Genomic DNA, 16,698 nt, shown 5'->3' on the forward strand with positions numbered 1-16,698 from the left:
GAAAATGTCAGTCATTAAATGACACGACAGATTCTGGACTTTTGGTAAGTGAAGCCATGCCTCGATATGAAACAGAGGTGTACAATGTAGATAAATGAATATAAATCGCTTCTTTACAGTGACCTAGAAGTTAAAACTTATTTAAAGTTTATTTAACTTAGTTTGTAATTCTGTAATGGGTAATATAATTATAACAAACGCCAACAGATATTAGTCTTCAGTTGAGGTCTGTTTAATCAATGCGAACATGACCGTTTGTTTTCTTTGCAACTTTATGTGACATGTTGTGGGGTCTTATTGTTAGCCACCCTTATGAATATTATTCATGGTTTTATTAGTTGTAGTAAAAGTGCAGTAACATGTTTTGTGTGTGTTTACCTTTTGTATAACCCCAGTTTTGCCACTAATGCTGGTAACATTATGGACTGAGGTGAGGTTAGCTTTATATTCACACATTCAGACTTTCTCCTTAATAATGTATTTTCGGAAAAGTATTCTTCGCAAATTCTAAATAGCAAAATCATAGTAGCAGCCAATGTCTATCAAAGTACAACATTATTCACAGTGAATTAAATAGTGCTAATGTTGTTTGAAGTCATATTTACGTGTGATATCAGACGGAGTATTTGAAAGTACCATGGTAAACAATATAGGGTGCATGTCACAAGATGTCACTGACTGAATGTGCAAATATAAAACTAACTTTACCTCAATACATCATGATTAGTCAAATGAAAACGGCTTATATAGTTGAAGTCAGAATTATTAGCTCCACCACCCTTCCCTCTCTCCCCGTTTATTTTTCCCCCTAATTTCTGTTTAATGAGATTTTTTTTCAACACGTTTCTAAGCATAATAGTTTTAATAACTCATTTTTAATAACTGATTTATTTTATCTTTTCCATGATGACAGATATTTTACTAGATATTTTTTAAGACACTTCTGTACAGCTTAATGTGACATTTAAAGGCTTAACTAGGTTAATTAGGTTAACTAGGCAGGTTAGGGTAATTAGGCAAGTTATGGTGTAACCATGGTTTGTTCGGTAGACTATCAAAAAAAAAAGTATAGCTTAAAACGAGCTAATAATGTTGAGTTTAAAATGGTTTTGAAAAAAATGCAAATGTGCTTTTATTCTAGCCAAAAAAAAAAATAAATGAGAATTTTTTTTTTCTCCAGAAGAAAAAAATATTATCAGACATACTGTGATTTTTTTCCTCCTCTGTTGCGAGCTATTTATAAAAAGAAAAAATTATATTCTAAGGAGGCTAATAATTCTGACTTCAGCTGTAAATTGTCCGTGTTATGACCCCGTCTTATATAGTCACCATGACTTACCTCTAGTAGCCTTTTATTTACTTTACTTTTATTTTATTTTGTAAAGGGTCATTTACATAAGATATACTGACTACTGAGACACTTCTGTTTTGCTTTTGTTTAGTTTTTTTGATGTGATGCTGTTGATGCACATTTAGTCTCCATCCAAGCAGGTTGAAAACAGCATTTAGATCAGCGTGACCCAAACCTTTTTGTATGAAGGGCCAAAAACCAAATATCATTAATAGCCGTGGGCTGAAGATAAATATATCTATTTTAAATCATAATACCTAAATGCAGTATGCAGTAGTAACTTTTTTTACTTTTTCCAATAAAAACATAAACAATCATATTTAAAACACAGTGGAGTTCAATGCTGAATACACCATTCAAACAGAATCTGCCTATGCCTTGATTCACTCACCAAAGTCTGCATTTTCCTCTATCCGTTGTATGTACATTTTAATTTCAAACTAAACATTTTTATTTCAAACTAAATATGATAAATTTACACCATTTATATTGAACCATTTAATTTCATAGTGTTTTTGTAGTTTAACAATGAAACAATTTATCGAACTGATACTATACTAGATAGATATAATACAACTAATAGAAGGTTACATAAACCATTCTCATATGGGAATCAAAGGTTACCATGGGCCCTAGTTTGGGCATCTCTGATTTAGATGAATATGTAAATATCGATACAGGTTTTTGTACAAAAATGTATTTTTTGTCTTGTTTTTTTTTTGTTAATGTGTCAGAGTAAACGAGAGGTTCTAGGTATGGGTGTCTAATAGGGTATATGCACACAGACTTTTAAATGAAGTCCGCCAGCCTTAGGGCTACCGGTTAATTGTCGTCCCATACAAAATCGCTGCGTTTAAGGTATAAAACTGGACCTTCACTGTCTGGCTGACTTACAATATAAAGTGGGTACCAGACTAAACAAGTAGCACTGCATTAAATGATTTCCTGTACTATGTCTTTAAAATTTGGAAATAAATTTGATTAATTTCTGCTCTAGCCTGCCGTTAATGACAATGCCTGCGTTTAAACCGTCTTTCGTCTCTTTTTATGCTTTAACCACCAAGTAGATGCTTTAGTTTATGTAACTGAATATATTAGAATTACATTATAATGTTGATGCTGTAAAAGAAACCTTATGGAATTGAAAATAGTCACATAAAGCTCTTACCGGAAGTTCATCATTGGCTGAAAAGCATTAGCTGTGCATATAGCCCATTGACAGATAATTCTTTTTTTCTCAGCCAAAAAAAAAAGCCTTCACATAAAATCAGATTACATTCATATACAACCAAAGAAGTTGGTCTTTTTATTTAATGAATTAATGCAAGCTGTTCACACGCTGCTGATAAAAAAAAGTTATTAATGTCTAAAAAAAAAAAATCCTAAAGCCCCTTTAAGTATGTTCTAAGCCCTACAAACAGTGCATTGTAAAATAATAACCAAACTGCAGCCCTGACTCGTACGAGAAACAGCGCTTGAGGCATTACAATGCAATGTATCATTACTGTCCTAGGTATAAATTGAAGTGTGATTATTTGCTTAAAAGTTCTTTTGCCGTTTGTTGTCTTCTAGTTCCTTTGCACGCCATCTAATCTCCTTGGAAAAAGCATTTGTTCCTGGCAACAAGGGTAAGCTGCTAACGAAAGCATTAGGGTGTTTACTCTTCAAACACAAGAGTTAGTTTCAAAGTAAAACAAATTAGCGCTCAGAGAGAGAAAGGAAATGTATCCATCATGTGTTGTGGACACTAAGGCTGAGACATTGTACAGTTACAAGGCATTTAACAGAGATAAATTACTTTAGTCTCGTCTTGGATGGGGAATTGCCCACTTTGGGCAATCACAGTTAAAATAAACATCACCCTTCTTCTTTTTCTTCTTCTTTTAAAATTAGTTTTGTAATAAATAGCTGTAGCAGCAATCAGCTGCTTGTTGGACTGGTCTTTATGTGTGTTTGTATGCGCACAAATGCTGCAGGGTGAGATTCTGCTAGCTTGTCGTTCCCAGGAGCCTCAGCGCGTTTATTAAGCAGGGTGATTTCACAGACAATCTGAGGTTTGTGAAGGCGCCAGTGAGCGGGGAGATGAAAGGCGCCTCTCCTCGGGGGAGAAACTGTGGCAGTTTAGCGGCTCCACTCAGGAGGAGTCGCCTCCCTGTACACACATACACACGCACGCAAACACACACGCATGCACACACTCAGCCGTCACGCCCCTGCCCTTAGGCACCTTGTTGAGCACAATCCAACTCTTTGCGTAGATGGACCGAGAGAGACGGCTGAACTGTAGTGATAAATGAGAAGGACATACGTTTGCAGTTGAGAATCATAGGAGTTGACAGGAGGCATATGAGAAATACACACCACGAGAGAGAGAAGAAGAAGTGCTATTGTGCCTTAAATGCTGCATTTAAAAGAGACAGAAAATTATCCTCTAGGACACACCAATCTGAGATTGACCAACAAATCCTTTTTTTCCTTCCTGTCCGATCTTTTTGACCTTTAGGAATAATCGGAGGCAGATTTTTTTTCCAGAGAGTACAGAACATATCTTAAAGAGAGCTCCTGGTTTTTCTGGTATGTTTGGACACACCTTGAGCATTTTAATTACGAGCTCAGCACTGCAGTGTAGGAATTCTCGAGAAGGCATTTAGATTCCTTCAATGCAACAATCTGTTTGCGCAAATATATTTGCGCAGTTTTGCACGCTATGACACACCAAATTAAACCTGATGACTGATGATATCTATCTTTCTTTACTCAATAGGATTTCTGTCAACTGAATGTTACTATAAACAGCATAATCAACACACGAGGAGTTTCAAAACTCAAGATAGATGTACGTGTCAAAGTGCAATATAATGTGAATCTCTTCAACGTATTTATTGTCTTTGAACTTGGATAACTCACTGAACAAGGATCACAAGCCTTGTCTCGCTAATTACACTGCATGAAAATACTTGGCACAGGTGACAGCAACTGTCATCGCTTTGTTTTTATTAGTACCTTATTAGGCTTCCGGAGTCTTCTCTTATGAGCAAACATTTGCTGTAATGAGAGAAAATTGCTACCCACTAAAGGAGGATGGCGCCAGCTTCAATTAGCTCAAGGGAGGAAGGTATTACTTAGAGGCAAATAAATTATCATGTAATGTAAAAAATGATTCACTCAACACATGACAGGTTCCCTGTTGTGCAAGTCTACCTTTCTGTGAGCATAAATACTTGCTGACTAAGTGATGTTTTGGAAAAAAGAACTGAAAGGATTGCGTGTTACGCTGCTGTGGTGTTACCTTTATACACTTTTGAAGCTTTTTTAAAGGATTGTGATGGTTTACAGATAAATATATGAAAAGTTCAGATGCAAAAGCCGCTAAACACCACTTCCCCCAAAAATTAGCTAATGGTATTGAGTGGATGCTTTAGGATGCTTTTACATTTGCTTCAAATCATCCAAATCCCAGCATCAGCGCATTCAGAAATAACAGTTTGTTGGCAAAAGCCTCTTTGCACTTGCCTTTGAAAATGCCACTTGCCTTTGACAGCAATATCAAAACCGCTATATCTCAAAAACCAATCAGAAGACTGGAATCGAATCATATGTTTTCAATGTTCATTTTCCTTCATTTTCCTTTAGCTTAGTGTCTGGTTTTCAGGGGTTAACACAGCGGAACAGCAGTGTTTTTAACTTCAGGTGGTTTGTGTATGTGTTTTTATGTTTGGTAAAATAATTTCTAATTGCATCTGTAGTGATTTTTCATCCAATTGCACTGTCTTGTTACAATAGGTGGTTTAAGAGGTTTTTGCAAAAACAAGCACAAGTGGATTTAACTGGTTTGGACGCAAAAGAAAATCTACCTTGTTAAAAACCAAGGAATTGTCTGAAGAGACATTTTTGAAAAAAAAAAAAAAGTTATTTTACTTACTTGCTAGTAACCTTATCATTACTAATAAGATGAAACTTCTGAAGCTAACCAGATGAGCCTGATAGAAAATGTTCCTTTACAAAAAATGAGGTCTGATGGATTTAGGAAGGTTTGCATCTGAACTCTTCATATCAAGGGATACTTTCTTATTGTAGCTTTACATAAACTTAATACACAAGTCATCATCACTGCAGTATTATTCTCTCAAAGCACAACAAACTGACCTAATATCCCAAAAATCTTGTGATGATGTGAAACATCCCTACAAAATTGGACCAAACAAACAACTTTAGGACTGTCCGCTTCCTGGTTCTGGGTCCTCTTACTGGATCCCTGGAGATGCGCCATGCTTTGTAATCACAGATTGCCGCCATGCCAGATCCCTGAACCGATGAAGCCATTAGGGTTCATGACTCACCGACCTTCATGACTAAAGTTTCCATGTAGACGCCCACAAGTAAATGAAGGGGCCCTTTTGCGACCTCTCATTTCTCACAGACAGTGACTGAGCAATGCACGGAAGCCTTGATTTATGAGGAAGGTTTACAACACTGAGACAGGCTTTTAATTTAGGTCGAAGCCCTAGCTTGGCGTAATTGTTTTTTAAATGCAGGGAACGGTACAAAAAATATCAGTTGCCACAGCAAAGCGTGAAGAAGAATTACCCCCGAAGATATTCTCTCAAGTTCCTCCACCACTTTAAATTGGGCTCATTGTTGACCTGAAGGGTGTCGGTTCACCTCCAAGAACTCTGCAGAATAAGATTTCCAAATTTGGACGCTGAAGGAATTAGAATGAAGTCACAATGCAGTGCAGTCACAATAAACCCTCTAGACCCAAACACAAACAGGGCACGCCATGTCACCCGACACCCGGACAGCGGGTGTCCCCTTCATTAATGTGATCCTTCCTGCCCCCTAGCCCAAGCAGACGTTTGCCTCCGACCCCAACAGCATTTAATGAGAGAGAGACGCCAGACGCAGTGGGGCAAGTCAAGAGTGGGAGGGACTCCCCAAAAGTCCTCTCGCTAGAACGGACCCTTAGTAGGAGCCGACTGCCACAGGGGTCTGTCAGGAATCCTCCGCCCACAAGTTCAAATGTCATTGCCCCGGCATGCGCCCTCCGAAAAAAAAAAGAGTAGAACTTTTAGTGGTTTACTGCCTGCCATCTAATTGATTGGCAGGCCTGCAAATGAGCAATTCTTTGCTTGTTTTTGTGGACAGTTTCCACTTAATCATAGACTGACAGGAATGACTTGCAATCTATGCCCGTCCATGTTGCTACGTATTCTAAAACCCTAGAAAACATTGACCGATTCGTTATGCTTCAGTCCGCAAGTCATCGAATCAGAGAAGTAGCCAATTAGTCATGCCATTCTGAGAGCTGGATAATTAAGTGTATATTAGATGTGACAGGTCATCTTGAGTGTGTTTGTCGTGCGGTTTGGTGTGAGTGGAGGGGTAAGTAAGTGGTGACAGCGCGTCGTGTTAGCTGAGGGAGCCGCTCCGGGATGGTCAGGTTGATTTCATTAAGGTGATGGGACACATGTGCCCCCTTTTTTCATCTGCTCTTCGGCCCCCTGCTACTCAGAGTCTTTTAAGTCCCGTTGTCTCCCGATCTGAAGATAATTGTTCACTGTAACACTAGTCAGGAAATGAGCTGATCAACTCCAGATGGACGACAAGGGGAAGGGGAATGACAGAAGGGAATAGAGAGTCAGCAATAGAGAGAAAGACAGGCCAGAAGAACTTTGTCTCCTTAAGGCACACTTGAAATATTGATCCTGATGACCGGAGACCCATTGATACCACTTGGCTATGAAAGCTACCATAATGTCATTTTTTCCCACAGGCGACCACACAGACTCTCACATCAGTACTCTGACTCCAGTTCTAACACCCAATTCTGATGAGATTGAAATTTCTGATCACATTACATTTAAAACACTAATATACTGACAGCCATTGGGTGCACATTCATGAATAACACGTCAATATCCTTTGCAATCTTGAACAGACTACGCTGAAAAAAAAAAAGTGAAAACACTGTGTCCATTATATTGGATTAAGTGAGAAATTATGTTTCTGGTTTTATTCAATTTGGCTTAAAGCAAAAAAAAAAAAAAAAACATAGGAAAAATTAAAAGCATTGCTTTTTCTCAAAGTAGTATTTTTGTTTTGAATATTATTTTATTTATCAGTTTTCAGGTCATAGAAACATGTACTGCTAATTTTAAAATTGATATCCATCTTGCATGACATTTATAGCCATACCGAAAGCACAAGAAGATACTTTACTTCAGATCTTGAAAATAAAATAACTAGCAATAGCACAGCTTAACATTTCTACATAGTTTAGTCCAAAGTACAACTTTACAATAATTTTCATAGTATTTCCAGAATAAATATTTCAGTTTACCAAAGTAGAACCAAAGTAATTCAGCTAATTCATGGTCTTTGAGTGAATTTAATTTGTTTTATATTTTACAGTTTCAACCTAGTCTGAACTATAATTTAAAGAAAAATTACAGAATTGATCCACAGAATTGATTACAGGTTGCTTCAAAGCAAAAGGATAATTTGTTGTAAGGGTAAACAAGATCAACATAAAATTATATTTAAAAAATGTATTTTGTACCAAAATAGAAAAATAATGTAAAAAATAACAATATGGTATATACACTATAAAAAAACATCTGTAAATTAACAGTTTTCATTGTTTTATTAGTTATGGTTTTTAATCGCATTAGACTTTGATCCTTCTTCTGACAACTTTTAAGCTTAAGAAGTTGGAAAAAAGTTACTTTTATGAACATTTTTAATAGTTTAAAATGATATATTGTCTGGGCTGGTTTTGTATTTTATACTGCAAAAGCCTTGTAATAAGCTGCCAGTACATGTTCTGTTATTTTACAATTAATTAATTTATATATTATTTCTTATACATTAGATAACTTCAAACTACTGAAATATCGATAAGTTGAATTTTCAAGATCAAAAGTCGACAGAGCAGACATCATTAACTACACACAGTGTAGTGAACAATATTTTTACTTTGTGTGAATGTAATTTGAGTTCCTGTGAATGTTCTTGACCACAATAAATATATTCGATTTTGATTCAATTAAATTTAAACCAAAGTTTGAACCAAAGTAAAATGTTTTTTTTTTTTTGAGAAAAACTAAATATTTTCGCTGTAACAACTTACATTAATTTTTTAAAAGCTGGTTCAATGCATATTTTTCCAGTTTAGTGGTACATTAAACAGATTTAAACTAAAGAGTAGAATTGTTTTCACAAATTCTAGATAACATCGTTTGGCCCTAATTCAAGGACCACATCTCTTACATTACAAATTCCATCATAAATTAAATATGGGGCTGCCCGTTAATTTAAATAAATTAAATCTAATTTCATCATTGTTTTAAATCAGTAACGGTTTCAACATATTTTTCAGTCTTACATAATATAATATAATATAATATAATATAATATAATATAATATAATATAATATAATATATTATAATATAATATAATATAATATAATATAATATAATATAATATAATATAATATAATATAATATAGGCACAGTGGGTAGCACAATCGCCTCACAGCAAGAAGGTTCAAGCGTTGACTGAGTCAGTTGGCATTTATGTATGGAGTTTGCATGTTCTCCCCGTGTTCGTGTGGGTTTCCTCCAGGTGCTATAGATGAATTGAATAAGCTGTGTGAATACGTGTGTATGGATGTTTCCCAGTGGGTTGATGGGTTGCAGTTGGAGGGGCATCTGCTGTATAAAACATACTAGAATAGTTGAAGTCTGATTCTGCTGTGGCCACCCCTGATAAATAAGAGACTAAGCCAAAGAAAAATGAATTTATGATAGCACCTAGTTTATTAGTGAGCATCTTATATCATTGACATAAAACATTTTATTTCAACATCATAAAACAGAAAACTGTGGAATATGCAACTAGAATGTAACATCTATGATTACTATTGAGGTTGCTGATGAAGATAAGGTTTAATCAAGCATGTTGATGTGAAATAATCAAGAATACATTTGGGTCTACTACTCATGGAATACAGTTGATTGATTTTATGACTCTTTATGTTGAGTTTTGGAGTATTTTATTGTCTTTTCATTTTATGTTTTATTTTTTGAGTGACAGGAAAGAAAGATTTGTGTCCAACGGCCAACATGATAACAATTACACGATAAATAATGGTCAGACAATTACAAAAAAATTGATGAAAGTACAGACTTGTGTAATTTCATGTAATCCTTAGAAACAAGTTCACACACGATGTCCGACAGAACATCATGAACAGAACAGAATGTCATCATTTCAAATTGATTAAATGAATCAACTGCATTTGACAAATAAAGTACAGTAGTATTAGTGACTTATAATCATGTGTCCATAATTCAAGCATAGTTCAGTATTGTCAGTATTACCTATGTAGGCATAAATGTACAAGAGATTACATATTTGTATGTAAATACTCATGAGATCCAATTGACAGATACAATATAGGTAATTAAATATATCCGTAGTACAAACAGTCTTGGGTTACATAATGAAGTTGAATACTCTTCAAATCTTTTACTCCAGTATGAAAAGTAGTAAAAGTAATGGCTGGCTTATAAACAACAACTTTAATTAGTTTCAGCTACAGCGCATGTATTTAAACCATCCAGGTCAAATATGTGACATAATATGCAGAGATTATAAAAGCATTGTGAGCAGTATTGCTGAGTATAGTATAACAAAACGTTTTGTAGTCAGCTTCTTTTCCTGTAATGAGGCCCCAAAGGGCAAATGGCTTCAGTGGAAGAAATAAAAATCACAGGCGTTTTAGATTGAGCTATAATTACACCAACACAAGTCACTGCAAAAGTAGATAAAGTATTCCATGACGGTTTGTTGTTTAAGCTGGTTAACTGAAACGCTTATTGCTTGAGGAGAAAATGAAAAGTGGTCGTTTAAAGAGCAGTTTTAAGCCAAAACAACATGGTTCTGATCTAACAAATGTGTACATGGTTGGTTTAAATAATGAAAAAAATTATAAAAAGTACATTTAGTAATGTAGTAGAACAATAACCAACATAGGCTCATTCTGAAAACGTATATACATTTCTTCAGTTCGCAAATTATGTAGCCAGAGAGCTATTTCGTCTTTAATACGAATGCTATGGGGTGGTATGATGCCGTTCATTTTCGCGCTTACCAGTTGATTGCTTACCCCCATATGGGTTGACCGCGATGACGAGTTGACTGCAACAACAGGGTTAAAGTCCGGCGAATAATGGATCCAGAAAGCAGGTAAAGTAAAAACAAAAGCATATATATATATATATATATATATATATATATATATATATATATATATATATATATATATATATATATATATATATATATATATATATATATATATATATAGTTGAAGTCAGAATTAATAGCCCCACAGAATTTTTGGCCTCTTGTTTATTTTTTTCCCCAATTTCTGTTTAATGGAGAGAAGATTTTCTCAACACTTTTATAATCATAATAGCTTTAGCAACTCATTTCTAATAATTGATTTATTTTATCCTTATTTTATCCATGATGACAGTAAATAATATCTGACTAAATATTTTTAATACACTTCCATACAGCTTATAGTGAAACTTAAAGACTTGACTAGGTTAATTAGGTTACTTAGGCAGGATAGGGTAATTAGGCAAGTTATTGTATAATGAATGTTCTGTAGACTATTGAAAAAAGAAATAGCTTAAAGGAGCTATTAATTTTGACCATAAAATGTTTTTAAAAAAATTAAAAACTGCTTTTAATCTAGCCAAAATAAATAACAATAAGAAAAGAGAATAAGTAAATAAGAGAATAAGAATGTGGTAAAAACTGAAAACGTGGTAAAAATCAGGCTGCCATGAGAGCTTTCTTTTTCTGGATTGGTTTTCAAAACACTGTTAGTTGGGTTTAGGGAAGTGGTTCGGCGGATCAATTGGTGCTTTTGAAAACACTATTGGTTGGGTTTAGGGAAGTAGGAGATTGGGTCATTCAGTCAATCGACAACAGCCTCTAGTGGTTTTACATAAAAAAATCAGGTGTGAATGGTGCTTGTGAGAGAAATTTGAGATCTGAAAAAGCGTACACAGTGGTCTCTGGTAGATTCGCGAAGACGTGAACTGTAAAAAAAACTCACCAGAAATGTATATAGGGGTATGTATCACTAATGAGCAGGGGATTATATAATTTTGCCTCTAAGGTTACACATATATTGTTCTCTGTGTAAATTCATTAGGGCATGATAAAATGATTGCTGTGCGTAAAGGACGGTCTGTTGAAATAGTTCATTCTGATTGGCTGGAGGTTGTGCATTCAATTTGTTGAAATACACAGGTAGTTCCAGTCAGTTTTGATCACAGTTCAATATAAATGCACTTCCCCAAACATAAGTAGAAAGCATAGCAACTGCTATGAGTTACAGTTGCGGACCCTTCATTTCTTTGTAGTGTACGCACATGTTCAACAGTCGCCTTCTGGCGAGATTTCAAATTTGTTGTTTTTGTGGACAAAAAATCATAAAGATGAATGTGCTCCCACCATTCCTTATATGTTTAAACTTTTGCAAAAACAAATTTGTAAAGGACTGAAAATGAGATTCTGAAACATGATGTGGCTGCATTCTTTTCAAACTGATTCATGTGTTAAATGATCGATCATTTTATGTGATCAGATTCATTGCGTAATAATTTACCTTCAGAGGTCACCAAAGTGAAATGAACTGCCAACTGTTCCGGCAAATGTTTTATGCAGCGCGTAAGAAACTTTTGATTTTTAAAAAAAGAACTTAGAACCTGCAATTTATTAAAAATAAAATCAAGAAATACCAAGCTGAATCAAAATACATTGTAAAATATTCAACTCTGTGAAAAATCACCTTCGCTACTGTTCCTGATAATGCAAAATGTATAAATTTAACATTATAATTTGTACAACACATCATATTAATACTAAGCGCATCGTTTTTGGGGAATTATTCAGTCCACCTATTGGTTAAATAATGTATTGCTACAATTCTCATTTTTAAGCCTCAAGTTAAGAGCATATGACAGTGATTTAATGGTAATGTAATCTTCACCGTAAACATCACTGTTTATATTTAAACTATAAAACTGTTATCCCAGTACATCATCATTACTTGATTGTTTATAACTTTGTAGCTAACTGAAAAGGGTAAAGACTGAATCTATTTCTGAATGAAGTGCTTCGAAGGATTTATAAACATATGCAAATCATCATCATTTATATTTTATGTTGTGTGGGTGTTTAAATTAAGATCCCGATCTGTTTATGATTATTACTGCAACTTTACACTGACTGCATTAATGCAGGCTAAACAAGCAGTGACAGAAAACACCTGTAATAACCTTAGAAAATGTTGGTGCCACCATAACTTTGTTATAAAGGAAAGACACAAAGTTTTCACACATTTGATTTGAATGATGCAGGATGCGATATCTCTATGATCAATACAAATTATGCATTAATCTACAAGTAAAAAAAAAAAAAAAAAAAAGTAATACACGGGTCATGTACATTCTGAATCGTGGGTTGTGATTCATACGTTATACCCCTTATATATCCTTATATATATGTACATGTTCAAACTTTAAAACAGAATAGCAGTTGTAAAGAAGTTGGAAATAAAATATCTATCTAAAATTTAATTAGTCAACGCATAAAGTAGCTCATTCATAAAGTGTGTTTAATTGATCCTGTACTTTAAATAAGATTTTTATTTATCTATTTGGTAGATATGAAAATTGGGCTAGCTTCCACATTATTAGATTGAAAGATCAGAAATACCAGCTGTTGTCATTTACATGCACTCATATTATCTCTCTCACACCCTCTCTCTCTCTTTCTCTCTCTCTCTTACTCTTTTTCTAACAAGATCTAACATAACTGATGATAAGTCAGTCAAATATTGAGCTGCAAAAAGCAAAAAAACAAATTTTTACTTGTCTATAATTTATCAAACATCAATGGAATAAGCAGGATTATCAACAGCTTGTCATGCACATCAGGCGGTTCTTTGCCTGCACGTCGTGCATTTATCCTTTAACACACGGCACGCTGTTGATTATCCCTTACTTAAATGAACGGCATGAAGGCACAGAATCACTTGACATCAAGCGGATTTAAAATCATTTATTGCGCGGCAAGCTGTTGATTATTCTGCTTATTTTTACAGTCATTCACTAAATTATCGACAAGTTATAACTAGCTTTGCTCTTTGCAGCGCAATAGTCACTACATTGAATCAGACAGACAGAGAAAGAGAGGGAGTACATGCAAAAGAGAAATCACATGTGCATGTAAATGACACAGGCTTATTTAATAGCTCGTATTTCCCTTTTTTCTGCAATTGTGTATGTGTAAATGACTATAAATAAAAAACAGGCAACCCAGGCTCATTATTGATATGTACCCCTATGTACATTGCTGGAGATCGCAAAATACGTCCTAGGAGGTACGTTTTTTTTTTTGTTGTTGTTTTTGTTTTCACGAATCCACCTGAGGCCCCTGTGTACGCCTTTTCAGATTTCAAGTTTCTCTCGCAAGTCCATTTGCACCTGCTGTTCTTGCATAAATCCACTAGAGGCCACTGTCGACTGACTGAGCGATCAATAACCCCACCCACCCTCTTTCCTAAACCTATTCGATCGTATTTTCAAAAGCACCTATTGACCCGCCCACCACCTTTCCTAAACTTAACCGACAGTGCTTTCAAAAGCAATCCAGAAAAAGAAAAGCCCTTACGGTCGCCAGATTTTTACCACATTTTCAAATCTTACCACATTCCCATCCTGTTATTTACTTGTTTATTTTATTTTTTCCCTTTAGTTTATGTTTCACCTGCTTTCTGAAAACGTTCTTCACTGAACGCATCGAGGTTAACTCCACTTTGCGTCCCAAGTTCACTAATGTACACGGCGAGCCACTGGACAGACTTGTAACATCGGAAAAGCCGTCCTCATGGAGGTAAGCGGTCATCTGGTAGCGCAAAAAGAAACAAGCTATCGGCCACAGAGTTCGTTTTAAAGACAAAATGCAGCCATTTGTAGCTCTAGCTACATAATTTGCACTCTCCAGAAATGTATACGCGGATACGTTTTCACAACAACCCCATGTTGTAAACAAGACTAAATGGTCAAACTGCTTACTCTAATATAATTTGCGTATATTATGATTCATTAAAATAATATAATTAGAAAATACAAATCAAGCAGCACAATGAGTTGTTTTTACAGCTAAAAATCAATGGAAGCTAATAAGATTAGAAATCTCGAGCCAATAAGGTTCCAAAATCTGTGCTCATTCGTATGTGAACGAATAAAGTCAACAATATGTAGCTACCTCTTTGCAAATATTTTCGAGCACAGCGAGTTGGTTAATCCTGTAAGCTTCCTTGACATTATACAGATAAATGAAGGCTTGAACAACTTTTACTGCAGTAGTTAATATGTTAACTACTTATGTTTGAAGGCAGCACATTTATTTATGACTGGAACTACCTGTGCATTACTTTGCAGAATGAAGAATTTTGTCAGCTGGCAGCTAGCTCTCTGCAACTCTCCCACTAAAGCCAAGCAGGACTGCGCCCAGTCAGTACCTAGATGGGAGACCACATGGGAAAATGAAGTTGCTGCTGGAAGTGGTGTTATTGAGACCAGCAGGAGGCGCTTAGTCTGTGTGTGTCCTAACACCCCAGTATAGTGCAATTTGCCCACTGGCCACTGTCCATCATGGCCTACTAACCATCCCCATATCATAACTGGCTTCATCACTCTTTCTCTTTTCCACCAATCAGCTGGTGTCTGGTCTAGCGCAAAATGGTTGCTGTCACGTCATCTAGGTGGATGCTGCACCCTAGTGGTGGATGAGGAGATTTCTTCCAAAAATGTGTAGCACTGTCTAGAAAACGCTATATAAATTGAAGAGACCATGAAATAATTGAATGTAATGGGTTCTTAATTTTAGTAAAAAATTAATCTAGTCCACGAATGTACTCTTTCCAATCCTGTTAATAATTAAAAAAATATGTATTTAATTTTAATAATCTTATTGGTTAAGTGGGTTTCAGATCACTTATTTGGTTAAATTATTGTGGCACGGTTCTTTGATGATTGTGATCACAAATGAGGTCACAGAATTCAGCAAATTTTGCATGAATAAATAAAAAGCAGTCTGTATAGCGAATCAAATTGCATTCAAACAACTCCAACATGAATCTGAGTCATATTGGTCAGATTGCAGAGAACAAATTATACCACTTTACCATCAAACATATTTTAATTAGTTTTCCAGTTTTTATGACCCATATTGGTGACAAGAATATATAGCCATATATTTACTAAAAATGTATTTATTAATATTTTAAAACAATCATTACAATCTGTGTAGTAATTTTGTTCTATTGATACAAGTGTATATTGTTTTGGTTTGCTACGTAAATTGGCCATTTTAGCAAGGACTCACTGGAAGAATAGATATTTCTATCTCCGTGAGACCTTCCTGGCAAAATAAAGAAGAAAAAAAATGGCTTGTTACACAAGCTCCATGTACTCACTACAATAATTACAATTAATTGAGCATAATTACATGATAACCCTAAACCTAACCCACATTCTAATTCTATTAAATTCTATGTGAGTGCATGTAATTAATTAATACTACTCAATATTTAAACGAATAGTTACACGATAGCAAGCACTCAAATTAAATGTAACTAAATGCATTTCCTCAGTAATTATCATTATTATTATTATCAATTGTATTAGTACTATAGAAGATATGTACATGTATTATTAATTTGATTAGGATTATACGTGGTATGTAAAGTAAAATAAAATTGCTTAGAGCTCTAAATGATGAATAGCGCTAGAAAAACTCTGATGCTTTGGTTTAAATACCGTGAAATATTAATTATTTTTACAAGATTTTTAATGAAGATTATTGATTTTTTGTTCTCCTATATCCATACCCTCTGGAATGTGGTTTAATTCAGTAATACAGGCTGTTTCGTTCTTATTGTTCAATCTACATTTACCACAACATTCAGGTTTACTCCACAAAGAGTGTGTTTAAGAATAACATTTATTGGGAAAACCCTTAAATGTACATTCTAAAGTCATACATCAATACACTGCATAAAAATTTAAGTATGCAAAATGCCACCAGATCCTGTATGCGAAGCAAATGACAAAAGCTTTAGCACAAGACCAAGGATATTCTCATAATTGCGCTCTTGCTTTGCTTTTCCAGTTCTCACATTCTCAGTGACTGGCGTGTAAACACACAAAACACTGTAGCTCGAAATAAACAATCTAAGTAAATAGATAGAGATAGA

At 34.9% G+C, this 16,698-nt stretch overlaps 1 protein-coding gene and 1 long non-coding RNA gene across 2 annotated transcripts in view; one reads left to right on the forward strand and one right to left on the reverse strand.

The window, feature by feature from the left end:
• Positions 1–16,698, reverse strand: part of msx2b (muscle segment homeobox 2b) — a 28,699-nt gene that overhangs the window by 3,022 nt on the left and 8,979 nt on the right. The window lies entirely within an intron of this gene.
• On the forward strand, positions 7–15,347 carry LOC137488844 (uncharacterized). The gene is made up of 3 exons (XR_011008109.2): positions 7–44; positions 2,924–2,979; positions 14,882–15,347. It is a non-coding gene; the product is annotated as an uncharacterized lncRNA (long non-coding RNA).

The sequence above is a fragment of the Danio rerio genome, chromosome 21, assembly GCF_049306965.1.
Source record: "Danio rerio strain Tuebingen ecotype United States chromosome 21, GRCz12tu, whole genome shotgun sequence".
Classification (NCBI taxonomy): Eukaryota; Metazoa; Chordata; class Actinopteri; order Cypriniformes; family Danionidae; genus Danio; species Danio rerio.